Source organism: Notamacropus eugenii, chromosome 5, assembly GCF_028372415.1.
Source record: "Notamacropus eugenii isolate mMacEug1 chromosome 5, mMacEug1.pri_v2, whole genome shotgun sequence".
Taxonomy (NCBI): domain Eukaryota; kingdom Metazoa; phylum Chordata; class Mammalia; order Diprotodontia; family Macropodidae; genus Notamacropus; species Notamacropus eugenii.
Window position 1 is genome coordinate 150,483,697 of NC_092876.1, and position 27,023 is coordinate 150,510,719.

Genomic DNA, 27,023 nt, shown 5'->3' on the forward strand with positions numbered 1-27,023 from the left:
CATTAACTTTATGGGAAGGCATGACAGAGAACAACCATCTTGGTAAGCACAAAAACAGAAAGACAGGAAAAAAAGTAATCACTGATGTGGATAGAGACAGTGCCCTAAGAGCTAAAATAATATTGATTGACTTTGTGAAGTCCTTGGTGCCCTGAAGTCTCCCCTTACCACAACTTCACCTTATCCTAGACCATATAACTCCTTGATCCCACCCCTCATCCTGGGGTATGGGATTTCCTTAACCCCCTTATCTTGTGTCATTCAGAGTCCTCACCCATGTGCCTTCATCAATCACTGCCTTTGTTTAGCTGCTTGCTAAATCTCAGGCCTGCTGTTCTTGCATCACTAAAGCTCCCAGTTGCTACAGAGGTCTAAGTGAATTCATTCACATGTTGAGCAAGCTCTCCCATGTCTCTCTCCAGCATTATGGTGTTGAAACCCAGGAGTCCAAATATTAATTGGACTTTGATAATCTTCTCCTAGTTGCTGGGAGAAGAGGTAAGTGCCCTTTTCTTTGTCCTCTTCCCCAGACCTTTCTGCTCCCACTGTCTCCCTAGGCAGTGAGACCCCTGGAATGCCCAGGCACTGCCAGAGGCGTCTGTAGCTCCACTGACTTCTGGGTGGTTAGTTGGACTGCGGGCCTTTGCACTGGGTCAGTCACATTTTTTTCTCTCCTCTTCCTGTGACTGGAAAAAGTGGTGAGAGGCTGCTTGGAGACTTCTGGAAGGGGAATTCCAGGAAGAGATCTTAAGGAAAAGTGACAAGTGTTCATTGTGACACAGACTGACCTCAATGTAATCTGGAAAAGTATTCTGTGAAGGGGGTTTCTAAACAAGCTTAGTAGGAAATTTGGTCTCCAAAACTTAAAGAAAAGGAACCTTGTTTTGCTTGAGCAGACTTTTTACCCTGTGTTATTCCCCCAGCATCTTACTTTACCCTGTGTTGTTCCTTCCCCTCCCCTGTGGGACATTGAGGGAAGTGAGTAGGTGGGCCTCTGGGCTTGGTTACTGCCTAGATGTGAGCCTTCTCTCTGTCCCTAACCTTTACTTCCCCTCCACTGCATTTTCTAATCTGCTAAGTCTCTCTTCAACAAGATCACATATAATAGCCCATTGTTGAGGTCTGGGGGAACCATATGAGGTTTGGTGTGCTCGGGACCCCAGAATACCCAGATGTTGGGTCCTGCCGAAAGAATTCCACTCAAGACTTCTCTCAGTTAAAGTATAACAAAGTTTATTAAAGGTTGCCATACTGGGTTGACTCTTGAGAAGCCTAAGCATTTGTGACACTTGTATTGACAAGCGGGCCAGATAGAATCTCAGCTAGACAGAGTCAGAGCTGGACTGAATATGAGCACCTTCAAAAGGGCAAGATGGAATTTATATAGCAAAAGTCTGTGGGAAAGATCTAGAGTTGGTCTGGTAGTCTAGGAGGAGGGTCTAAGGAGGATCTCCATAGGACTGGGGTAACTAGTGATGTAATCAAGGGTGGGAGACAGCTGGAGGCAATTGAGAGTATCAGACAATGCAGGGCTAGGGTGGGAAACAGGTGGGACAATCAAGAGATAACAGACAATGGAGGGCCAGGCTAGGTTAAGAGTAACAGATTTGAGTATGAAAAGCCAGATTAAGTGGAAATATTCAAGAGGAGTTCAAGGAGATTCCGAGAGTCAGAACCCTATAACTGGAGGAATTAGACAATGAATATCTAATATAAATCACTAAACTGACTTGACAGTGAATGGGAACAGATTTAGTGAAGACTTCTCAGAAATACGGAGTCTTCTCCCTGGAGTGGAAGAGATCGTAGGCCCAGGTTTCCATTCCTCCAGAGTCGGGTGATTTCCATATAAGGCTCTGTATTGCATTAGGATCAATGATTGGATATGACTCACTAACTCCTCAATACCTAATTTGTATATGCATGCAGGCAGTCTGCAGTCCTCACACAGATCCACCTGATTTGCATAAGTTCTCAATGACCAATTTGCATGAGTCCTCAATGCTTCATTTGCATATATTTTCAATGCCTAATTTGCATATAATGACTTGAATTTTAGAGGGCTTTATAATGTCCAGAGCAGGGGAAATTTGAACTGGTTCCAAAAGGGATTGGTTAGATTTTGCACCTAGAGTGTAAGACCTTCCTTCTCAGCCAATGAGAATAATGGTTAGTGGTGGGAGGGGGATTTCCGCATCAGGGTCTATATAAATTGCCATTCTCCTTCTGTAAGGCACCTCCCGACTCCAGCTTTACTGGTGAAGACTGCTTGCTTCTCCTGAGAACTGAATAAAGGAGATTTTCTGTTTTTTACTTTGAGATGCCTCTGAGCAGTCTAATTTCAGTAACGTTGGGTTTGTTCTTCCTCCACACAACAGTAAGATGAAGCTGTAATGGGGCACTGATTATCTGAGAATATCTCATGGGGCTTTCCATGAAAAGCAGAGAGCTTGAATGATTTCTTGACTTAGGCATGCACTACATTATGCATGAAAGATATTGTTATTTCGGATTAGAGTCTGACCATTAAGGAAGTAGTGGTTATGAAACCAGTTAACAAATACGTATTAAGCACCTACTGTGAGATGTCATAAGCCTTGTATAGTGAGAATAAATTTAGTGCTTCAATAATATTGTAGGAATGCTTGCCAGCTTAGTACAGCTGATTCCATTTTGTTTTAAGCTTCCATTTTGAGACTGAACTATTTTGAATAAATGTTTATGTTTTTTGAAAAACAAAAACAACGGTGTGGAATGAGGCAGAAAAAAATTGTGTATTCTTTTTTTTTCTTTCTTTTTTTTAATTTACTTTTAACACTCATTTTCACAAAATTTTGGGTTCCAAATTTTGTCCCCATTTGTTCCCTCCCCCCACCCCAAAACACTGAGCATTCTAATTACCCCATCACCAATCTGCCCTCTCTTCTATCATCCCTCCCTTCCCTTGTCCCCTTCTTCTCTTTTGTCGTGTAGGGCCTGATAACTTTCTATACCCCTTTTCCTGTATTTCTTATTTCCTAGTAGCAAGAACAGAACTCGACAGTTGTTCCTAAAACTTTGAGTTCCAGCTTCTCTTCATCTCTCCCTCCCCACCCATTCCCTGTGGAAGGCAAACAATTCAATATAGTCCATATCTGTGTGGTTTTGCAAATGACTTCCATAACAGTCATGTTGTGTAAGGCTAACTATATTTCCCTCCATCCCATCCTGCCCCCCATTGCTTCTATTCTCTCTTTCGATCCTGTCCCTCCCCAAGAGTGTTGACTTCAAATTGCTCCCTCCTCCCATTGCCCTCCCTTCCATCATCTCCCCCACCCTGCTTATCCCCTTCTCCACCACTTTCCTGTATTGTAAGATAGGTTTTCATACCAAAATGAGTGTGCATTTTATTCCTTCCTTTAGTCAAATGTGATGAGAGTAAACTTCATGTTTTTCTCTCACCTCCCCTCTTTTTACTTCCACTGAAAAGTCTTTTTCTTGCCTCTTCTATGAGAGATAGTTTGCCCCATTCCATTTCTCCGTTTCTCCTCCCAACATATTTCTCTCTCACCACGTAATTTCATTTTTTGAAGATATGATCTTATTCTATTCAATTCACTCTGTGCTGTGTGTGTGTGTGTGTGTGTGTGTGTGTGTGTGTGTGTGTGTGTAATCCCACCCACTACCCAGATACTGAAAAGTTTCAAGAGTTACAAATATTGTCTTTCCATGTAGGAATGCAAACAGTTCAACTTTAGTAAGTGCCTTATGACTTCTCTTTGCTGTTTACCTTTTCATGCTCCTCTTCATTCTTGTGTTTGAAAGTCAAATTTTCTTTTCAGCTCTGGTCTTTTCATCAAGAATGCTTGAAAGTCCTCTATTTTACTGAAAGACCATTTTTTCCCCTGAAGTATTATACTCAGTTTTGCTGGGAAGGTGATTCTTGGTTTTAGTCCTAGTTCTTTTGACTTTTGGCATATCCTGTTGCATGCCCTTTGATCCCTTAATGTAGAAGCTGCTAGATCTTGTGTTATCCTGATTGTATTTCCACAATGTTTGAATTGTTTCTTTCTAGCTGCTTGCAATATTTTCTCCTTGATCAGGGAACTCTGGAATTTGGCCACAATGTTCCTAAGGAGTTTCTCTTTTTGGATCTCTTTCAGGCGGTGACCAGTGGATTCCTTGAATTCTTATTTTGCCCTCTGGTTCTAGAATATCAGGGCAGTTTTCCCTGATAATTTCATGGAAGATGATGTCTAGGCTCTTTTGTTGATGATGGCTTTCAGGTAGTCCCATAATTTTTAAATTGTCTCTCCTGGATCTATTTTCCAGGTCAGTTGTTTTTCCAATGAAATATTTCACATTATCTTCTATTTTTTCATTCTTTTGGTTTTGTTTTGTGATTTCTTGGTTTCTCATAAAGTCATTAGCCTCCATCTCTTCCATTCTAATTTTTAAAGAACTATTTTCTTCAGTGAGCTTTTGAACCTCTTTTTCCATTTGGCTAATTCTGCTTTTTCAAGCATTCTTCTCCTCGTTGGCTTTTTGAACCTCTTTTGCCAATTGAGGTAGCCTATTTTTCAAGGTGTTATTTTCTTCAGCATTTTTTTGAGTCTCCTTTAGCAAGGTGTTGACTTGTTTTTCATGCTTTTTCTTGCATGTCTCTCATTTCTCTTCCCAGTTTTTCCTCCACCTCTCTAACTTGGTTTTCAAAATCCTTTTTGAGCTCTTCCACAGCCTGACCCCATTGAATATTTATTTTGGGGATACAGAAGCCTTGATTTCTATGTCTTTCCCTGATGGTAAGCATTGTTCTTCCTCATCTGAAAGGAAGGGAGAAGATATCTGTTCACCAAGAAAGTAACCTTCTATGGCCTTATTTATTTTTTCCCCCTTTTCTGGGCATTTTCCCAGCAGGTTACTTGACTTCTGAGTGTCCTCTCCACACCCACCTCCCCTCTAGATCTGCCCAGCCAGCACATGGGGGTCTGAGATTCAAATGCTGCTTCCCAGCCTCAGGGCTTTTGGTGGGGGCGGGGATGCTATTCAGTGTGAGACTAAGTTCAGGTGCTCAGGTGGGGCAGGGCTGCCACACAGGGCTCAGTTCCCTCAGGGGGTTTATGCTGAGACCTTCAACAATGGATCTGAGCTCCTGCCTGCTTTGGGAGCCCTTGTCTTCTGCTGCCTCTGCTACTGCTTCCCGAGGGGGCCTGAGTTATGGAGACACCCTGCTCCCCTCTCGGTGAGCCAAAAATACTCTCTCACTGACCTTTGGTGCCTGTGGGTGGATGGACCTGCGTGGCCGCTGGAGATTCTGTCCCTGAAGCCTTCTGGGATCTGCTCCTCTTAGTGCCGTGTGGCTGAGGCCAGGCTAAAATTGTGTATTCTTAAACAGCAGATGGAAAAATGTGTGGACCCTCTGATAAGACAATCAATGGGGAAAATATTATAAGTAAACTTATCAGTAATTTTGAAGTAAAATACTAATCAAATTATATGGTAAATGACTTATGGAACATACATAGCTTAAAAAAGCATAAATAAACAACAAAACACCTGAGGGCCCAGCCACTAGCCTACTCCTAGAGAATGAATAGTGCTGGCTCCAGCATTTCTCACCCTGGAGATTCAAACCACTGAATTTGACTTGAAGGAAGTGCTGACTGATAGTCAGCACCTAGGAAGATTAAAGTGGCAGAGGTCTGATCTGTTGTTGTGATGGGGTTCAGACTCTGGGAACTTACTTGAGCTCCCTTGGAATCTCCTCACAGAATCTTACCTTTCATACTCAAATCTGTGACCATTGTCTGTTATCTCCTGATTGCCCTACCTGCTTCGCACCTAGGCGCCCCCTAGTCTGATGTTTGTTGATTACCTGTAGCTGTTTCCAGCCTTTGATCCTCCTTGGAGTCCCTTCCTGAACTTCCTCTCCCATCACTCTAGACTACCAGATCCCCCCACCCCCTATCCCCCATCCCTCCTATACTCTTTTCTATATTTAAGTCCCACCTTGCCTCCATGAAGGCGCTCAGATCCAATCCAGCTCAGACTCTGTCTAGCTGGGATTCTACCTGGCCCGCTTGTGAATACAAGCATTACAAATGCTTAGGTTCCTTAAGAGGCAACCCAATTTGGCGAATCTTTAATAAACTTTGTTTCCTTTGGCTTTAAGAATTCTTGAGTTGAATTCATTCTAGCACGACCCAAACTGTTGGTATTTTGGTGTCCACGATCATCTCTCAACCTCTTCAGTTTCAGTGTGTCATTTACATACATTCTTTCATAAAATTCAATTGTACACATTGAGATATCTCATTAGTGTTTCTGTCCATTAGTTATCATAAGTAATAGTAGATTGGCTGTATACATGCACTTTACATTACGTCTTGGAAGGCAATGAGTGTGTTATATTAAGGATTATAGTAACTAAGTAAGGAAATATCAGGTATGACCTAACTTTAAGAAGACATATTTAAGAGACTTAACAGAGAGAACAGTTAGAAACATGAGGTTTCAGATTCTCAAAAGCAAATTTAATTGAGAATGAGAGTCTGCAAACAAGAAAATTCTAGCAGCATAGTCATAAGTTACAGGATCAGAGATTTAGGGCTGGAAGGAACCTTAGTGGTCATTTAGCCCAACTCCTAATACTTACAGATGAGGATATTGAAGTTCATTGACTTGAGCAGGGTCACATAACTAGTAGATTTTAGAGATGGGATTTGGGCCCAGCTATTCCTAACTCACTATGGGTGGAGTTCTTGGTCTGGAGTCAGGACATGTCTAAAGTCACTTGACTTAAATTCTTGTCTTCCAGTCTCTGAGGACTGTAGGACCAGAGGTGTGAGTTGCCTTGACCATACGTTTTCTACATGTGTACCTCGCAATCATTTCATTCTAAACTAGGCCCAGTCTTCCTACATTGTGTATGTGTGTGTGTCTGTGTGTGTGTGTGTGTGTGTGTGTGTGTGACAGACAGACGGACAGACAGACAGACAACAGAGAGACAGAGATAGAGACAGAGAATAAAACTCATTTTTTAAATTTTGTTTTCTGAGGGGATAGGGGAAGAGACAGGGTTTCTTTTGTAGCTATTACGTTTTATTGTTGTTGTTTAATCATTTCAGTTGTGTCTGACTTTATGACCACCACTTTTTAAACTTTTTTTTATTTTTTAGTAAAGATACTAGAATGGTTTTCCTTTTCTTCTCCAGTTGATTTTACAGATGAGGAAACTGAGGCAATAAGTGTTAAGTGACATGTGTAACTCTAAAGAGCAAGTATACTAACAATGCTCAGTGAACTACAGTTCCACACTCAAAGAATGTTCTAGAAACCTGCGAGAATAGCAATTACTCACTGGGAATTGTTTCACTTCCTACTCTACCTTCTCAGTAGCATACTCTTTAAACAATCCAAAGAAAAGTCAGGTGTTTGATTTTTAGTGAGAAAGGCAAAGAAGAAAGGAATATTGGTTGTGAACTTTTTGATATATCCTTAGCTAAAATGATAAGAAGCCAAGTCCAGAGAAAGGTTATTCATATTTGGACATGTGAGATAAGTGTTGTCCTTCAGGATGTCCATGGTAAAGTGTTAAATAATTAGTTCTCTATAAGTAATAATAAGATTAAATAAGAAACAAGTAAACAAAAAAAGTGAATTAATGAATTAAAAATAACACTTACTTTTAATCTACACTACTAATATTTTCCATAAGTTTTTAAGTCAAAATAATGAAACAATAACTCATGCCCTGATTTGTAACATTAGCCAATTTCTGAGGTGTAAGTGCGCCCTGATAGCTCATAGCTAGTTCCAGCTCACCCTTGATGGTTACCCGTTTTACTGTTAGATAATTCTTCCCCAGGTCTAGCCTCTTTCCCTCATGCTGCAGGCTAAGCACCCTACCCCATCCCATTTTTTTCTGTCAGTACTTTTTTCAGGGAACATGAACGTGGATGATTAATGATTGTTATATTTTGTCAGACTGATTTTTTAGCCTCTCCTTAACTATTATGCAAAATAAATTAGACAAAATTTCCCTAAAATTGGAATCTAAGAGAATAAAAAAAAAAGAATGAGAAAAAAGAGAGATATCATTAATTTTGTTAGTTCTCTAGAACAGTACTAGAACATCTTTCTGGGTATATTTCATAACTTCACATACCCACTTCAAGGTCAGACTGAGTGTATGCACAGACAAAAGAGAGGGCAAAGGAGAGGGATTTCCCAGCTATGTGGAGACTCAATGTGACTCTCAACTTTGCCTAATTTCACAGTGACCTTCCTGGAAATGCCAGCAAATTGGATTTCCTGACAGACCAGGAGCAAAAGATGAAGGTCTGTGTGTCTGTAGTATAACTCCAACAATAATTAAAATAATGGTCACTACCATCCTAGAGTTCTAAGATTTGCAGCTCATTTTGACCAATGCACCTCATTTGTATATGAACATGTATTTGCAAAGGGGGCACCAAATTCATACTTTTTTATTTTTGTGCTTTCTGTCACTGAAAAAAAAAATCAACTTTTTATCTCAGTTCTGCTAAGGAAAATTGATCCATTCCAGAGACCTGGAAGCCACACCCAACCCCAACCTTTTTATTCTGGCAAGGAACCACAGAATTTCAGAGACAGCTAGTTAAAAACCCTTACATCTCTCCCTTCTTCTAAGGAGAGTTACACAAGTGTCATTTTCATTTTCACTGTCTTTTAAAAGAAGGAAATGAAACAGATCTTGGTTGATGAGGGTGCATCCTTTTATTTTCTTTTGGTTTTGTTGGGGTGAGGTTGTGAGGTGGAGGCAGTTGTGCTCAATCCTAGTTCCGAGAATTCTTTTTCCTTCCTGAGTTGTGGGAACATCTAGAATAGAAATATTCTTAGGAGTAGCTTTCTGTTGTTGGCAAAAGTTTAAGAGTGAAAGAAAAAGGTTACCACGTGGGAAGCAAACCTTCCTGGTGTTAGTGTTACCTTGGGTTGGGAATGATAACATTGTCAGTTCCCTAAAGCAGGAGAAGGATAAACTGCTTCTATGTGGATTCCTTATGGATATCCTGTGGTTCCTGTCTCAACAGGTTTTACTTTTCCTCCTTTCCCCATCCCTAAATGCTTCTAGTTACTACTACTCAAAGCTCATAAAGTCATTCAAGTAATGACCTATTAAAAAAAAATTCTAATTGAAAATATTTGCAATTAGATGGAGGCACTCAGCAAGCTTCCTTCTGAGGATTTTCTAAATTCCAGCTTTTAGCAAAGCACACTCAAACTGAAATTGTGGCCCAGACCTTGCAGAATGTAGAGAGAACCAACAGAAGATCTGATATTACGATGTGTTTTATTTTAGGGTAAAAAGTAGGTAATTTTAAGTGATAGGCAGAATGTCAACTTTAGAGTTAGGAAAATATGAATTTAAAGCCAGTGTTTTTCACATTGCTTGGTTGGTTTTTGTCCTTTGCTCTCAAAGCAAAGCAAAATGACTTCACTATGCTAGAGTCAAGTTACAATGTGTCTCACTATGGATGATAAGCTTGGAAAGCTCTTCCACAGGTTGGGCACAAATAGTCCAAGTGAACGTTTGGAGTAGATTCCCTAAATTTGCTCATTCTGCATTTTCTTTGAGTTGTTTCAATATGGCTTTTCCCATAGAGAACAGCACGTTCTCTGATGTGGGCACACCATGCCGAGCGGTCCTGCACCATGTCTTCTAACCAGAGTTACACAAGTGTCAGTTTCATTTTCACTGTCTTTTAAAAAAGTAAGTTAAAAAGTTTCTCCCATGTTACACAATCAATCCCAGAGGTCTTAAGAGAGATCTAGGGAGGATCCTGGTATTAAATCTTCTAACACTTGCCCTCTGTGAGTTCTCCATAAAAATAATCTTTTCAGCAAGAATACATTTTGCATTCAAGCCACATGGCCGGTCCATCAGTCAGGCTCTCTGCTTTTCTGCACATATTAGCTGGGCAAGTCACTAGACCTTTCCACAACCTAGGTCACTAAGATTATAAATTACTGAGGAGTTGTTGATCTACCTCTGGTTAGAGTAGAGGGAGTATGCATTCAGCGGTTACCCTGAAGAAGTCAGCCATTAGGAAAATACAAACTAACAAACAAAAGTCCTGCCACAGTATTTAAAACTAAAGTGTTTAATAATAGTTAAAAAAACAAACAAACAAACAACTATACCCTGTAGAAGTCAGATGGAATAAAGAGGAAAAAAATCAATAGTATTTATAGCAAAAAGTCCAAAGGATGAATTTTATTCTTGGCTCTCAGACTTTTGAGTAAATATTACTGTGAACAAGTTAGTTAACTTCACCAAGTACTGGATTCATAAAATCACAGAACTATGGTTCTTCGTCTACTCCAAAACCTTTGTTGCCCAGATGAGAAAACTGAGGGTTTGAGGAATAAAATGACTCACCTACTTAAGATAATAGTAGATATTTACAAAGCAGGACCAATTACTGGTTTCCTTACCATTAAAGTCTTCTGTTCTTTTGTATGTGAAGTGTTGGCTTCTATCTATCAAGTAATGACTTTGAGCTAGAAGATCCTCAAAGTCCCCTCTTGGTCTAAAACTTACCACATCTTGTAATATATTCTCAAATCAAGATTGAAAGTTGTCCTGTCTTTTCAACAGAACAAAATGAGAAGGATTCAGTGAAGGTTGGACTAGCCATGTTCACAGGCCTGCTTGGTAATGTTTTCCATAACCTGATAGATGAAAATGTGTTCAATATAAATGAATTTTAGAAGATAGAAAAAGATTTTACTTCTATTGTAAAAAAGGCTGAAGGCATTGTGAATGTTTTCACTCAGAAAAGTCACTAAACATGAAATTTTGAAGAACACTATTGGAAAAAAAATTGATTCAAGTAAGGTAACTTTAGTTAATGTTAGCAAACTGACATTTTCTCCATCTAAACAGTGTCTTTTAATTGAAATCTAACATCAACTTTGTTAACATAGAAACAATGGAGTAATTCAAACTTGAGAGTCATTAAAATGCAATGTCCCATGGACCTACTTATTTTATTCCCATTGTGAGCTCTCATCAAGCTTTTACAATTTCCCTCAATCCACTATTCTCCTGGATGGGTTCACCTGCCAGGATGCCCCCTACCTCCCTTAGTGAAGAGACTTAGTCCACTGAGAACAATCTGTCTTCTTCAATAGCCAGAAAATTATGGTTCTTGGTTACAGTGTTTCCATCCATTCTTTCCCCATAATAGATAATATGCTTTGAATAAGAGGTGTTTGGAAAACTTAAAAGGTACCTTGTCCCACTCTCTACAGCTTCAGCTCTATGAACATCATTCTATCCTAGTAAAGGCCCTAAATCGATGCCTGTGATATTTCTTGTGCATACACAAGTTTTCAAAACCAATTGACTTTAGAAACTAAATTAAAACTTCTCTTAGCTCCTGTTTTTCTGGAGCTTAAGGTTTATATTTATAATGAAAGAGACAAGGCTTGTAGGTGGTCAAGTTGTATAGCAGAGTTGTGGACTTAGAGTCATGAAAACTGGGGTTCAAACCATGCCTCTGGAAAATACTAATTATATGACCATACATGAATCTCTCTGATCCTCAGTTACTGTGGGTAAGGAAACAGATATTGACATGCCTACTATGCGCCAGATATAGCACTAAGCCTTTTACAAATAGTCTCTTTTTTTTTTTAAACGTCACAACAACCCTATGAGGTAGATGCTATTCTTGTGCTCATTTTAGAGATGAGGAAACAGGGGCAGACAGAAATTGAGTGACTTCTATAGGGTCACACAGCTAATAAGTAACTGAGGTAAAATCTGAACTCAGGTTTTCTGGATTCCAGACTCAGTGCTTCATTCACTGTAATACATAACTGCCTCAGTTTTGATAGCATTTTTGTCAACGACTATATGCCATAAATCTCCATACCTATGAGTACCAGAATTGCCTTGTCTTCCTTGAGAGATTGTCCCAGGAGCTGGGACTCTTCACAGTTCTTTAGCTCATTTACAAGGCAGATACAGGTTTCTAAAATCACTTTTAAATGAAAGTGGGAACATATAATGTATGCTGGTACTGCTTAATTGTAAAATGTTGCTATTACTGTTAAATGTAATTGACATATTGATTAATTTTCAGTGACACCTTATTTCTTTTGGTTTCTTGCCAGGCCTAGAGGCCTGAGGGCTACCCGAGTCTTACCTTACCTGTCCCAGGTCTTTGGTTGGCCAAACCGGATAAACGTATGAGAGAAGAGACTTTCCGGAGTCGAACAAGGGTTAGGCTTTATTCAGGGTCCTGGTTACATGTGCAGGGGGAGCTCTTCCTTAGGAGGGAGAGAGAAATCTCCCAAGGAGGCAAAGATCTTACAGTAAGAGAATGAAAGCAGAAGTGGAAGTGGGGAGAGAGGGGGGAGGGAGAGCGAAGAGAGGAAAAGGGAAGAGGCGCCTTCTGTCTGTCAGGGCCCCTCCGCGCTAAGAGAGCCTTCAGGCTTTCCTGATCCTACTTAAGCTCTCCGGCCGCATAGTTTGCACCTGAATACCGTGCCTATTAGATAACAATAGGTGTGCCCAGATCCGGGACAGTCTTGAGGGGGATGCTCCTCCCATCACGTTTCTCACGGGAAGAGGCGGAAATACACGAGATAGCTCGGTCTCACTCCTCGATTCCCTGCTGTTTTCCTGGGGGGCCTCATGAGAACTCTAAGATTTAGAAGTTCCCACCTTTACCCACCCGAGACTGTCCACATGGAATTGAGCTTCCATCCCCAACGTCTCCCCTTTTTTGTTTTGCGCAGAGCACACATGACTCTAGAGCAAATAGCAGCTGGAGGCTGAGTGGGTTAGGAAGGCCTTTAGCATATGAGTACCCCACAACAAGAGCTTCATTTACACAGAAATCTTCAGCTAGCACAACTGACAAAGAGAGGCATCCAACAAAACAAAGATGAAACTAAATGGCTGAATTACAACAAGAGGAAGTGCAATCACTAATTCCAAAGCATATTCTAAGAGAAGTAGCTCAGTGCTGGTGCCTTACACATCACCACCCCCTCAGTCATGCAAATGGACCTCAACGGCCAAGCCTGTGGTATTCAGGCGAAAAGTTGGTCACCTCCCACCCCCACCGTGTGTCCTGGGTTTGTGATGCCAAAGTCCTCCTTCAGCCGCTGAAAGGAGATGCCTAGATGGAGTGGGCAGCAATGTCAGTGGTTGGGATGAGTGCTGCTTCCTCTTTGGGCAGCAAGGTCAAAGCTGTCAGCAGCAGACTCAGCTGGTGCATGATCCTTCTCCAGGGTCTCCGGGGTCTCCGGGCTCGTCGCTTCCTGCGTCTCCGTCGTCTCCGACACCGGTTTCCACCTACGGATCCTTCTAATGGGAATCCACGCGTCCCTTTTTCCTGTGGAGACACAAACATACCCTGGACCCCATATTAGTATCTTATACGGACCTTGCCATTTCCCTGAGGCCGTATCCTTTACCATGGCCCATGTTTCCTTATTTCCAGCCTGGGTATTACTTTCCTTGAGGGGTTGTTGTGGAATAGTCACAAAATGTCTCATAGCTGGAGTAGTATGTGAATTTTTTGAGACAGCTGTATCAAGCTCTGATTGTGTTAGGCGACCTCTTCCCCTTTTTTGTTTAGCGAGGATTGCCTTTAAGGTGAAGTTGATAAGGATGCATACTGGCTGTTTACTTTGGTATTGCTGCTGCCTGGTGCTTACAAATGCTTGATTAACATCTGTAAGGAACCTGAATTTTACAGATTTTTTCTTTATAACAAACACAGGAGCATTCCAGGGAGCTAATTGCTCCTTAACCAGTATTTGTAGTGCCTGGAGTTTTTCTGGAGTCAGAGGCCATTGCTCCACCCAAATCGGGGTGTCTGACTTCCAATTCAAGGGTGGGGACTCCAGTGCAACTGCAATGGCCCTTACTAAAAATTTGATAGCCTCATCCCCAGGTGGCTCATGATGTCTCTGCCCCAGATGTTAAAACTAAGTCCTGGAATCACCAACGGCCATATGGTCCCTTGGTGATCCTCTGCCTCCCACTTTACTGGGTGCATTGTCTCTAAGGTATTTTGGCACCCTCCTATTCCCCACACTGGTCTCTGGCTTTCTTTGAGCTTCCAGTGCTGGGGTACTGAGCGACCGCTAAGGCAGGTCCTATCTGCTCCAGTATGGAGCGTGCTATAAGGAGGCGCAGAGGGAAGACACGGTATATGTTCCCCTGCCTCGCCTTTCCCATCTGCTAGATGGAGCTCCGAACCTATTTTTTCTCTACACTCCTTAACTTTCTGCTTGCCAGGGTTTTCCCCTCCCCTCTCTCTGCTTCCACTATCATTCCAATCCTGCCCTGGACTCTCTGGGCCTTCCAAAAGACTTTTAATCACACCAAATATCAGGAAATCTAAATCCTCCAGCTCCCCGGGGCATTGTTGTTCATAAGCAGTCATTTGTTCTCCGACCGCTCCCCATCTTTCTCTTGATATTCTGGTCTGCTCGAGCCAGGGAGAGACCTTCCAAATCCTTTTACAAAATTCTCGGAGGTCGTTTAACTCTATAGTGACCCCCGCCTCCCTGCATTCCCTGTAAAGTATCTTAGCCCAGACCTCCTGTTCCTCTGGCTTTATTACTGGCAATTGATTCCCCATCCCTGCCCTTTTGCCATGGGTGTGGGAAGCTACTCACTCTTTCTCTCCTTCCGAATCTAGGATTCGGGACTCGCGTCTTTCACAGCCCCTTCCGGGTGTCCCAACCACCCAGGATATCTGCGCCTGTCCCTGTTTGGGCGCCAACTGCCAGGCCTAGAGGCCTGAGGGCTACTCGAGTCTTACCTTACCTGTCCCAGGTCTTCGGTTGGCCAAACCAGACAAACGTATGAGAGAAGAGACTTTCCAGAGTTGAACAAGGGTTAGGCTTTATTCAGGGTCCTGGTTACATGTGCAGGGGGAGCTCTTCCTTAGGAGGGAGAGAGAAATCTCCCAAGGAGGCAAAGATCTTACAGTAAGAGAATGAAAGCAGAAGTGGAAGTGGGGAGAGAGGGGGGAGGGAGAGCGAAGAGAGGAAAAGGGAAGAGGCGCCTTCTGTCTGTCAGGGCCCCTCCGCGCTAAGAGAGCCTTCAGGCTTTCCTGATCCTACTTAAGCTCTCCGGCCGCATAGTTTGCACCTGAATACCGTGCCTATTAGATAACAATAGGTGTGCCCAGATCCGGGACAGTCTTGAGGGGGATGCTCCTCCCATCACGTTTCTCACGGGAAGAGGCGGAAATACACGAGATAGCTCGGTCTCACTCCTCGATTCCCTGCTGTTTTCTGGGGGGCCTCATGAGAACTCTAAGATTTAGAAGTTCCCACCTTTACCTGCCCGAGACTGTCCACATGGAATTGAGCTTACATCCCCAACAGTTTCTTATTCTGTATTTATAATTTATTCTGTATATGTTTATACAAAATAATTATATATTCTTATTTTGTGCATATTTACAAATGTGTGGTATATAAAGCAAAAGACACAAAATTTGCCATGTTTAAATGGATTTCTTTTGTATTTATTAAGCCCTTTAGTTTGAAGTGCATTATCCTGAATAGGATAGTAGTTCCTAACTTAATACTTTGAACTTAATAAGTGCTGTTTTCATTTAACTTTCAAATAGAAACTTTTCCCTTTCTTTCTTTGCTGTTCTTTATATACTTCAGCATAATGAAATACGATAAATCACTTAAAGCCTGGGGTTTAGAAGAAAAAGCCTAATATTTTGGGTGCTCCTTAACTCATTCTGCTGTTAGAAGATGCTTCCTTGTATTTAGCCTGTGTTCATCTCCTTTTCTTTTTTGGTATAGTTTATGTCTGCTTTTCTTTCAATCCATCCCTTAAGAATGTGAGCATGAACAACTAATGGTCAATATATTCTTTAAAACTGGAATTTTCTGGGTGTTTTTATTTAGAAATAAATTTGATAAAGTATCTCCAGATATTTCACTGTCTGTAGTAATAAAAATGAGAATGAGAAAATATATAATTAAAGTTTACAGTTCTCAACAATAATGCAAAGACATCTCACTCCCCTGAAATCCCCTGAGGGAGTTACATGTGATGGCAAAGGCAGATGGCAATGAAGAGCAGTATGTGTGGTACAATGGAAAAATAAAACAACAAAATATTAGATTTGGAGTCTGGGTATGGGTGTGGGTGTATGTGTAATCAAGGTAAAAGTACTAGCAATAATGGTGATTGAGAAAGGCTTATTTCAGGAAGTGGAATTTTAGCTGATACTTAAAAGAAGTAAGGAAAGCCAAGAAGCAGAGAGGAGGCAAAGATTTCCAGTCATGGAAAACAGTCAATAAAAATACATAGAGAAGAGAGTGATAAATGGTGTCAATGCCTGCAGAGAAGTCAGTAAGGATGAGTATCGAGAAAAGGTCATTAGATTTGATTACTTTGAGTTCATAGTAACTTTGAAGAGAGAAGTTTTATTTGACTGATGAATTCATAATCCAGAGTTCAAAGGTTAAGAAGCAGATGACAGGAAAGGAAGTGGAGCCCTTTTTATACACAGCCTGCTCAAAGTGTTTAACCACAAAAACTAGGAGACATGTGGGATGATAACTACTAGGAATGGATGAATCAAGTGAGGGTTTTTTGAGGGTGGGGAAGACATAAGCAGGGTAGGAGCAATACAGAGGAAATAAGAGGAAAGGGAGTGTTTTAAAGTTAGTGAGAAAGGAATCATGATTGAGGGGAAAATCAACAGATAAATTAATTTACCTTTCTGGACTTCCCCCCCCTCCCTTCTCTATAAAGTGTAAATGATAATAATGCATATCTCAAATATCTTACTGGGTTGTTGTGAGGGGATGCACTATAAATAAATACAAAAGATCTTGATAGATTAGAATAGAAATCTTAACAAAAACAATCAAATTCTAATAGGGTAGATATATGTATCACACTGGACCACAAATAATCAACCTGACAAGTTTAAGATAGGAGTGTGTTTTAGATAAAAGATGGATTTGAAAAAAATATATATATATCCAGGAATTTCAGTATACTGGTAATTGAATATGACTGCTCTGATAGCCAAGAAAGCAAATTTAATCTTCATAAATAGAAAGGTATACCATTGAGGAATAATGATATACTAGTCCTAACATGGTACTTTGCCCTAGTCACCATGTCAGCAGGGGGCATCACATGTTCAGAAGACCTTGATGAACTCTAGGATATTCAAAGGAAGTTTGTCGTAATAGTGAAGAGTTAAATTCATTCCACATGAATATCATTAGAAGGAACTAGGGATGTTTGGCATAGAAAGACAAGACTTGAGGGGATGATGTGATGATAGCTTTCTTCTAAGTCAAATGCTTCAAACATTTAAAGAATTGTCACCTAGACAAGGGATTAGGTTTTTTTTTTTCCTAATTGGGTTCAGAGAGTAGAAATAGGAAAAAACAGATCGAAGTTGCTAAGAGGAAAAAAATTGACCCCATATAAGGAAAAAACTCCCTAACCATCAAAGTTATGTATAAAGATTCATGGAAGATTTTCACATGATAGTTGCACAGTCACTTGTGGAGTATGTGGCAGAGATTGTTTGAATGAGACTAATTGGGTCCTTCCAATTCTGAAATAGTATGATTCTGTGATTAGGTGAGGTCTTGCATAAATGTGGGAGCTTTCAAAAATTTATTTTTCTCATATGATTAAGTATGAGTCTCTTTTGCTTTGGTCTTTGAAAATAAATTAAATCATATTGTAATTTTTATTTCCTAACTCTTATTTTAACTCTTACTGTATTTGAAAATGTAAAACAAGAAAAGCAGATATATTTTAGAACTTAAAGGGAAAAAAAAAGATAGCAAAAAGCACTGAGGTCAAAGTGTGAAGTGACTTTCCAGGGGTTATATAGGAAATAACCTTTGCAATAATCACAGATTAGAGTAAAGACCTGGTTTATATAATAGGTAAGATAAATCAAACACATCCAGTTTGGATGGACAGATTCTTAAATCTTAAGCAACAAATAAATTCAGATAAATTTTTGTAATTCAACCTAATTTCTATTCCCATAAAACCTCATCATATTGCAAGAACTTCTCTGTCTCAGAATTACCTTGAGTCTTCAAAGGACTAAGCCTAGAGAAGATTGTTGGGGGGTGGTAGTAACTAAGGAAGGAACATTTTCAATCTTTTGCTTTTCAGATTCTGCATATGTCTCATGTGCCTACAGATTTCCTTTGTTGTTTGTGGACATCATCTAACCTGTAAATAGGGCCATTCTTTCACTTTTTTATGTGTCTTGAATTATGATAATTTAATGTATGCCTACCCTAATAGTAATAGCCACTAAAAATAATGGAGCCAGTTTCATTTACCTTCATGTTTCATGTCAGCTAATAAGAATTGTCTCTTTCAATGATCTGGAAGAGTCTAAGTTAAGATATGAGCTTGAATTTATAGAGGAACCGTGGCTCCCAGACCAATCACAACCCAGTAATGCTCAATAAATATATTTCAGTGTAGTTTGGTGAACATTCTTCAGGAAGATGCAAGATACTTATATTTATGTTTCCCCTCCAGAATCTGAGGAAGAAGAGGAAGAAGAAAAAGCAGCACACTTAGAGGGGAAAGAAGTGCCACAGAAAGTGTTTTCCTGCTTATCAGGTACATTTTCCTCTGAAACAAGGGTGGGGAATTTGCAGCCTCAAGGCCACATATGGTCCTTTAGGTCCTCAAATTTGGACCCTTTGTCTGAATCCAAGCTTCACAGAACAAATCCCCTTAATGAAAGGATTTGTTCTGTAAAACCTTGGATTTAGTCAAAAGGACCTAAAAAGTCAAATGTGTCCTCAAGGCTTCAGATTCCTCATCCCTGTTCTAAACTAAGACCAAACATTGCTCTCAGATCTGTGACCTTTCAAATGAATTATGAAGTGAACCTGAGATTCTGAGCAGGAGTATTTTCAGACAAGCAGTGTGATGCAGTGGAAAAAGCCCTGGGCCAAAGATCAGAAGACCTGGATTAAAATGTCCCTTCTTCTAATTAGCAATGTAAATTCATGTGAGTGAATTAAAATGATGGCACCTCTGTTGGTCCACCTGTAAAATGGAACTTTCTTCCAAGGATATTGGGAAAATCAAATGAGATAATGAGTGTAATTTTTTTGAAAGCTACAGAATATTATAAAAGCATAAAATATGATCATTGCCCTTGTGTCCTAGTGTAGTGTTTACACCACAAGGTAAAAGAAATCATTGTGTAAATTTCTTCCAGGCAAGATTTTAAGACATATCTTCCCATTTCATTCAATTTTTATGAAGATGGATATATTGCCCTTCAAAGAGTTATTTCCCTAAGATGATAAAAATTAGGCATTTGGAATATAATAGAAATGCAAGGTCAAGGAACAATCCTCATAAATTTTTGGGATTTTTTTTTTTTATTTTGTAATGTTTAACAATCACTGCCATACAATTGCAATTTTATCCCTCCCCACCTACTCCCCACTACCCCCTTCCCTCCCCACGACTGCATACAATTCTGTATAGATTCTACATATACTTTCCTATTGAGTATATTTTCACTATAGTCATGCTCTGTAGTCAGACTAAGATAAATGAAAGAAATCGTATAACAAATCAGAGCATGATACACAAACACATACACATACACAAACATGATCTGCTACAATATGTGAGTGACTTCCATATTTCTCTCTCTGAGTGTGGCAGGCATTTTGCCTTGAGATCCTCCATTGGGATATTTTTTATTTTTTTTTTTTGGTAAGAAGTTCTTGTGTTATAACAAAAATCTAAGTCTACCAGAAAAAACTCTCACACACTGTGGTTCTTGCTGTGCATAAAGTTCTCCTGGTTCTGCTCCTTTCACTCAGCATCAGGTCATATAAGTCCTTCCAGGCCTCTCTGAAGTCTTCTTGTTCATCATTTCTTATGGCACAATAGTACTCCATTACATTCATATACCATAATTTATTCAGCCATTCCCCAATTGATGGACATCCCCTTGACTTCCAGTTTTTGGCAACTACATAGAGTGCTGCTATAAATATTTTTGTACATGTGGGACCCTTTCCCATTTTTATGATCTCTTGGGGATATAGTCCTGGTAGCGATATTGCTGGGTCAAAGGGTATGCACATTTTTGTAGCCCTTTGGGCATAGTTCCAAATTGCTCTCCAGAATGGTTGGATTCGCTTGCAGCTCCACCAACAATGAATTAGTGTTCCAACTTTCCCACATCCTCTCCAGCATTTATCATTTTCTTGTTCTGTCATGTTTGCCAATCTTATAGGTGTGATGTGGTACCTCAGAGTTGTTTTGATTTGCATCTCTCTAACCTATAGTGATTTAGAGCATTTTTTCATATGATTATAGATAGCTTTAATTTCTTCCTCTGAAAATTGCCTGTTCATATCCTTTGACCATTTATCAATTGGGGATGGGATTTTTTTTCTTGTAGTTCCCCTGACAGTCAAGGCTCCAGATTTCCATGATGAAGTCAAGCTCTGTCCCCCAGATCTTTACCAGGAATTGAAGAAAATGGGAGGAGAGGTACAATGTTGGAAGAGGTGGAAAAAAAAAAAGAGGCAATAATCCTCCTCAAATATAGAGAATGAGGAAATTTAAGAGTTTGTTTGCTTTTGTTTTTGCATGTAAATAACTCTGGATTACCTGAAGGATAAAGAAAGTTGTTCATATACTCATTCCTAGACCTCAGGTTTCTGATATCTTTCATGAAACAGAAAAATGCCTCCCATTATGAGGTCCCATTATTAGGTCCTAATCATTTTTAATTCAATTCAACCAATATTTTTAAGGACCTACCATGTGTCTGAGAGTCTTGCAAGTGGTATAAATGGAACAAGATAACTGAGGGACTTGAAAGTGGATGGAAGAGATCAAAAATATGAACAACTCCAATCAAGATGAAGAAAGGAAAGCTGGATGGACATTAATCTTTTCAATTAACTTAGCTGTTAAAGAGACTTATACAGAACATGGAAGCAAGGGCAGTTAAAGGAGTATAAAGACAGAAACTTGGCATAGTTCCACATGAATGTTCTCTGGGATGCTAAAACTTCTGACAAAATTTCCATCTTTTGTCTTCATTTACATGGCAAGCATTCTAGGCCTTCATCACCTTTCATGTGAATTTTTCCAATAGCCTTAGTCAGTATCCCTGAAGTCAGCCTCATTCTCTGGTTTCTCCTTTAAAGAGATGGCAAGTTGGTATCACCAAAGTAAAGGTCTTATCATGTCTCTTACTATCTCAAAAACCCTCTGTGGAACTTTATTGCCTCTAGAATGAGATATAAACTAATTTGAAAAGCAACAATTTCATAACCTAACTTTAATAAATTTTTCCAGGCTGGTTGCATATTACCTCACCTCAAATGTTCAGCATTCTGGTCAAATTGGTCTATTTGATGATATTTTTTACAGCTCTTGCCTCAGTACCTTTGAAATCTGTTCCCTGTGACTGTAAAGTTTTCTCTGCTATCTTCATGTCTTTTTACCCCTCATCCCTCTTTGAACCAGTTCAGATAAGAGTGAAATTCAAGTTTTGTCCAATTGCTCTCACTTCCATCTTCATTTTAAAATTTTTCTTGTGTGCCTCATTTGTATGAAATGATTTCCCACCTTTTTCCTCTCCTTTTTCCCTCCTCCTAGTATATACCTTCCATTCTTTACTTTTTTAGATCATCCCATCATAACAGACTCTTGACCATGTCCATATAGATGCCTCCTAAATATCTTAATAATTATAAAGTTCCTAGGAGTTAGATGTATTATTTTTCCATAAAGGAATGTAAGCAGTTTAGCCTTATTGAATCCCTTATGATTTCTCTTCTGCTTACTGTTTACATTTAATGCTTCTCTTTAGTCTTATATTTGAAAGTCAAATTTGTATTCATTTCTGGTCTTTTCTTCAGGACTGCTTAAATTTTTTTCTGTTTCATTAAATGTCCACATCCCCCATATAATTACCCTTTACTATTGTTAGGTAACTTATTTTTGTTAGTAATACACACTCCTTTGCCTTCTGGATTATCACACTCTAAGGCCTCTTCTACTTTAAAAGAGTAGGAGCTGAAGCCCCAGGCAGTCTGAGGCAGAAGCTGCACTGCAGAATCTCGAGTATATTAGCCCAGGACAGGAGTCCAGCTGAACGGAGCAAGGGAGAGCAGTGGAGCCCCAGGTATCTGCAGCAGCTGCTCCTGAGACTATCAGCCAGCAGATTAAATGTCTGTAAGTCACCTACTTGAACTTTTGGGAGACAAAGTGGTGGGGTGATCCATAAATGTTTTCTCCCCCTCCCCTTGTTGAACTTGAAAGAGCCATAAAGTATTTCCCCAGAAAAATCCTGGATCAGTGAGATCAGCAGAAGAGGCAAACTGTCTTGTAGCACCTGAGGCTAGGAAAATCACTAAGGAGGATCACTCTTGCTGTGGAGGTGGACTGGAGCTGTCCCAGACAGCCCCACCTCAGAGAATTGGGAGGAGCCCCAGAGGCCCAGGGGGGTGATATTCCATAAGACAAAGGAACTGGGACTACAACAAAGGATCAATTATCCAGCAAAGTTAAGCATAATATTTCAGGCAAGAAGATGGACATTCAATGAAATAAGGGGCTTCCTAGACCTTCCTGATACAAAGGCCAGAACTCAATAGAAAATTTGATCTTCAAACACAGATTTCAAGAGAAGTATAAAAAGGTAAACAGGGGGAACAAAAACAGTCTTATTACTCAATATGGGCAAACTGTTTACATTTCTATAAGGGAAGATGATACTTGTTAATCTTGAGAATTGTATATTTATTATGAAATATAAAAGGGATAGATAGAGGGAGTGGGTACAAAGTAAATGATGTCATGATAAAAATGTGATTTAAAAATGTAAAGGGATTGTAACAGGAGGTGTGAAAAGGAGGAGGCAGAAAATGATAAATTATATCACAAGAAGAGGCATAAAATTATATTATAGTAGAGGGAAAGAGGGGAGGGAGATGAACATTGTTTTAGAGGTACTGTACTCTGATTTAGTTCAAGGAAGGAACAACAAACTTAAGTATATAAATCTAACTAGTTCTATAGACAGTAGGAAGGGAAAGGGGAAAGCAAGGGGAGGAGAGGCTAAAAGGGATAGAAGAAGTAGTAAGGGTAAAGGAGAATAAAGGAGAGGGGGGCTGAAAGAAGGAATGAAAGACTGCAGGAGATGGTGGTCAAAAATTCAAACTCTATTGTGGAGAGGAAGGGAGAAGAGAGAACAAAAAGCACAGAAGTGGGAAAGAGGATGGAGGGAAAGACACAGATAGTAATCATAACTGTGAATGTGAGTTGGAAGAACTCTCACATAAAACAGAGATGGATAGCAAAATGGATAAAAAACCAAAATCCAACAATATGTTTTTTACAAGAATCACATTTGAAGCAGGGGAATCCACACAGGGTAAAGGTAAAAGGTTGGAGCAGAATATAATGTACTTCATCTAATGTAAAAAAAAAAAAAAAAAAAAAAAAAAAAAAAAAAAAAAGCAGGGGTAGCAATCCTAATCTCAGACAAAGCAAAAGCAGAAATAGATCTAATCAAAAGAGATAAGGAAGGAAACTATATCCTGCTAAAAGGCACCATAGAAAACAAAGCAATGTCATTACTATACATATATGCTCCAAGTGGATTAGCATGCAGATTCTTAGAGGAGAAGTTAAGGGAGTTAGAGGAAGAAATAGACAGCAAAACTGTACTAGTGGGGGACCTCAAACTCCCCCTTTCTGAACTTGATAATTCTAACCTCAAAATAAACAAGAGTGAAGTGAAGAAAGTGAATAAAACTCTGGATAAGGTAGATATGATAGATCTCTGGAGAAAATTGAATGAGGATAGAAAGGAATATACCTTTATCTCAGTAGTACATGGCACATATACAAAAATTGAACTTGTGCTGGAGCATAAAATCCTCACAATCCAGTGTAGAAAGGCAGAGATAGTGAATACATCCTTCTCAGATCATAATGTAACAAAAATAATCTGTAATAAAAGGCCATGGAAAGATAGACCAAAAATTAATTGGCAAGTAAGTAATCTATTCTAAAGAATGAGTGGGTTACAAAACAAAAAATAGAAACAATCAACAGCTTCATTCAAGAGAATGACAATAATAAGACAACCTCCCAAATCTTATGGGATACTGCAGAAACAGTTCTTAGGGAATGTTCTATATCTTTGAATGCCTACCTGAGTAAAATACAGAATGAGGAGATCAATGAATTGGGAATGCAGGTGAAAAAACCAGAAAAAGAACAAATTGAAAATCCCTAAGTAAATACCAAATTAGAAATACTGAAAATCAAGGGAGAGATTAATAAAATTGAAATTAAGAAAACAATAAATAAACCTAAGAGTTGGTTTTATTAAAAAAAAACCAATAAAATTGATAAAACTTTGGTCAGTTTGATTAAAAAAAGAAAGAAGAAAACCAAATTACCAATATCAAAAACTGAAAAGGATGAACTCACCTCCAATGAGGAGAAAATTAAAACAATAATTAGAAATGACTTTGTCCAACTGTATGACCATAAATTCAACAATCTAAATGAGATGGATAATTATTTAAAAAAATATAAATTGTCTAGATTAACAGAAGAGAAAGTTGAATTCTTAAATAGCCCCATCTCAGAAAAAGAAATTGAACAAGCCATCAATGAACACCCTAGGAAAAAAGTCTGCAAGGCGGGATGGATTTATAAGTGAATTCTATCAAACATTTAAAGAACAATTAATCCCAATACTATATAGACTGTTTTTGAAAATTGGGGAAGAAGGAGTCCTCCAAAATTCTTTTTTATGCTACAAATATGATTTTGATACCTAAACCTGGAAGAGCCAAAACAGAATGAATATTATGGACCAATTTCTCTAATGAATATAGATACAAAATTTTTAAATAAGATTTTAGCAAAAAGAATACAGCAACTTATCATGAGAATAATACATTATGATCAGGTAGGATTTACACCAGGAATGCAGGACTGGTTCAATATTAGGAAAACAATTAGCATTATTGATCAAATTAACTACAAAACTAACAGAAACACACGATTACCTCAACAGATGCAGAAAAAGCTTTTGACAAAATACAACACCCACTCCTATTGAAAACTACGGAGAGTATAGGAATCAATGGAACTTTCCATAAAATAGTAAGTAGTATCTACCTAAAACCTTCAGGAAGCATTATATGTGATGAAGATAAGCTAGATACATTTGCAGTAAAATCAGGGGTGAAACAAGGATGTCCATTATCATCAACACTATTATTCAATATGGTACTAGAAATGTTAGCTGTAGCAATAAGAGAAGAAAAAAGAAATTGAAGAATTAGAATAAGCAAAGAAGAAGCTAAATTATCACTCTTTGCAGATGATATGATGATATACTTAGAGAATCCCAGAGAATCAAGTAAAAATGTTCTTGAAATAATAAACACCTTTGGCAAAGTTGAAGGTTACAAAATAAACCTACACAAATCTTCTGCATTTCTATATATTACTAACTAAGTCCAACAGCAAGAAATAGAAAATGAAATCTCATTTAAAGCTAGAATAGATATTGTAAAATATTTTGGAGTCTACCTGCCAAAACAAATCCAGGGACTAGATGAACACAATTACAAAACACTTTTCACACAAATAAAGTCATATCTAAGTAAATGGAAAAGCATCAGTTGCTTGTGTGTAGGCTGAGCCAAAATAATAAAAATGACAATTCTACCTAAATTAATTAGCTTATTTAGTGCCATACCAATCAAACTATCAGACAATTATTTTCTAGAACTAGAAAAAATAATACAAAAATTCATCTGGAAGAACAAAATGTCCAGAATATCAAGGAAACTATTGAAAAGAAATTATAGTGAAAGTGACCTAGCTGTACCAGATTTCAAACTGTATTGTAAAGCAACAGTTGTCAAAACTACTTGATACTGGCTAAGAAAGAGATGGGTAGACCAGTAGAATAGGTTAGGTATTCAAGACACAGTAGTCAATGAATATAGCAATCTACTGTTTGATAAACCCAAAGACCCCAGCTCCTTGGGTAAGAACTCACTGTTTGACAAAAATTGCTGGGAAAACTGGATAACAGTGTGGTGGAAACTAGGCATAGACTAATGCCTGATACCATACACAAGAATAAAATTTAAATGGGCACATGATCTAGGTATAAAGATTGATACTCTAAACAAATTAGTGAAGCAAGGAATAGTGTATCAGATTTATGGAGAAGGGAAAATGAGGATGCCCATCAACTGGGGTGTGGTTGAATAAAGTTTGATATATGAATATAATGGAATACTATTGTGCTATAAGAAATGATGAACAGGAAGACTTCAGCAACCTCTGGAAAGATTTATATGAACTGATGCTGAGTGAAAGGAGCAGGACCAGGAGAACTTTGTACACAGAAACAACCACAGCATGTGAAGAATTTTTCTTGTAGATTTAGTACTTCTTTGCAATGCAAGGAGTTGAATAATTCCCAATAGTCTCTTAAGGCAAAATGCCTTCCACATCCAGGGAAAGAACTATGGAATTCGATTGCAGAATGAAGCAGATCATTTTCTTTTGTATTATATTTTGGTTTGTTTTATGATTTCTCACATTCATTTTAATTCTTCTATGCAACATGACTAAGGTGAAAATGTATTTAATATGAATGTATGTGTATTACCTATATAAAGCTGTATGCCTTCTCAGGGAGGGAGTGGGGAGATAGGGGGGAAGGGCAGGAGGGAGGGGAAAATTCTAAGATATGTGGAAGTGATTGTGGAACACTGCAAACAAATAAAATAATAATAAAAAATAAAGTAGTAGGATCTAAATATTGTGTGATCCTGGTTGTGCTTCCATGGTATTTGATTGGTTTTCTACTGGCTGCTTTCAATATTTTCTCCTTGATCTGGAAGTTCTGGAATTTAGCTATAATATTCTTAGAAGTTTTCATTTTGAGATCTTTTTCAGAAGG

The 27,023-nt window shown here is 38.9% G+C and overlaps 1 pseudogene; it reads left to right on the forward strand.

Moving 5' to 3' along the window:
• Positions 1-9,655: 9,655 nt before the first annotated feature.
• The window catches only part of LOC140507708 (caspase-4-like), a 35,334-nt pseudogene continuing 17,966 nt past the window's right edge, over positions 9,656-27,023 (forward strand).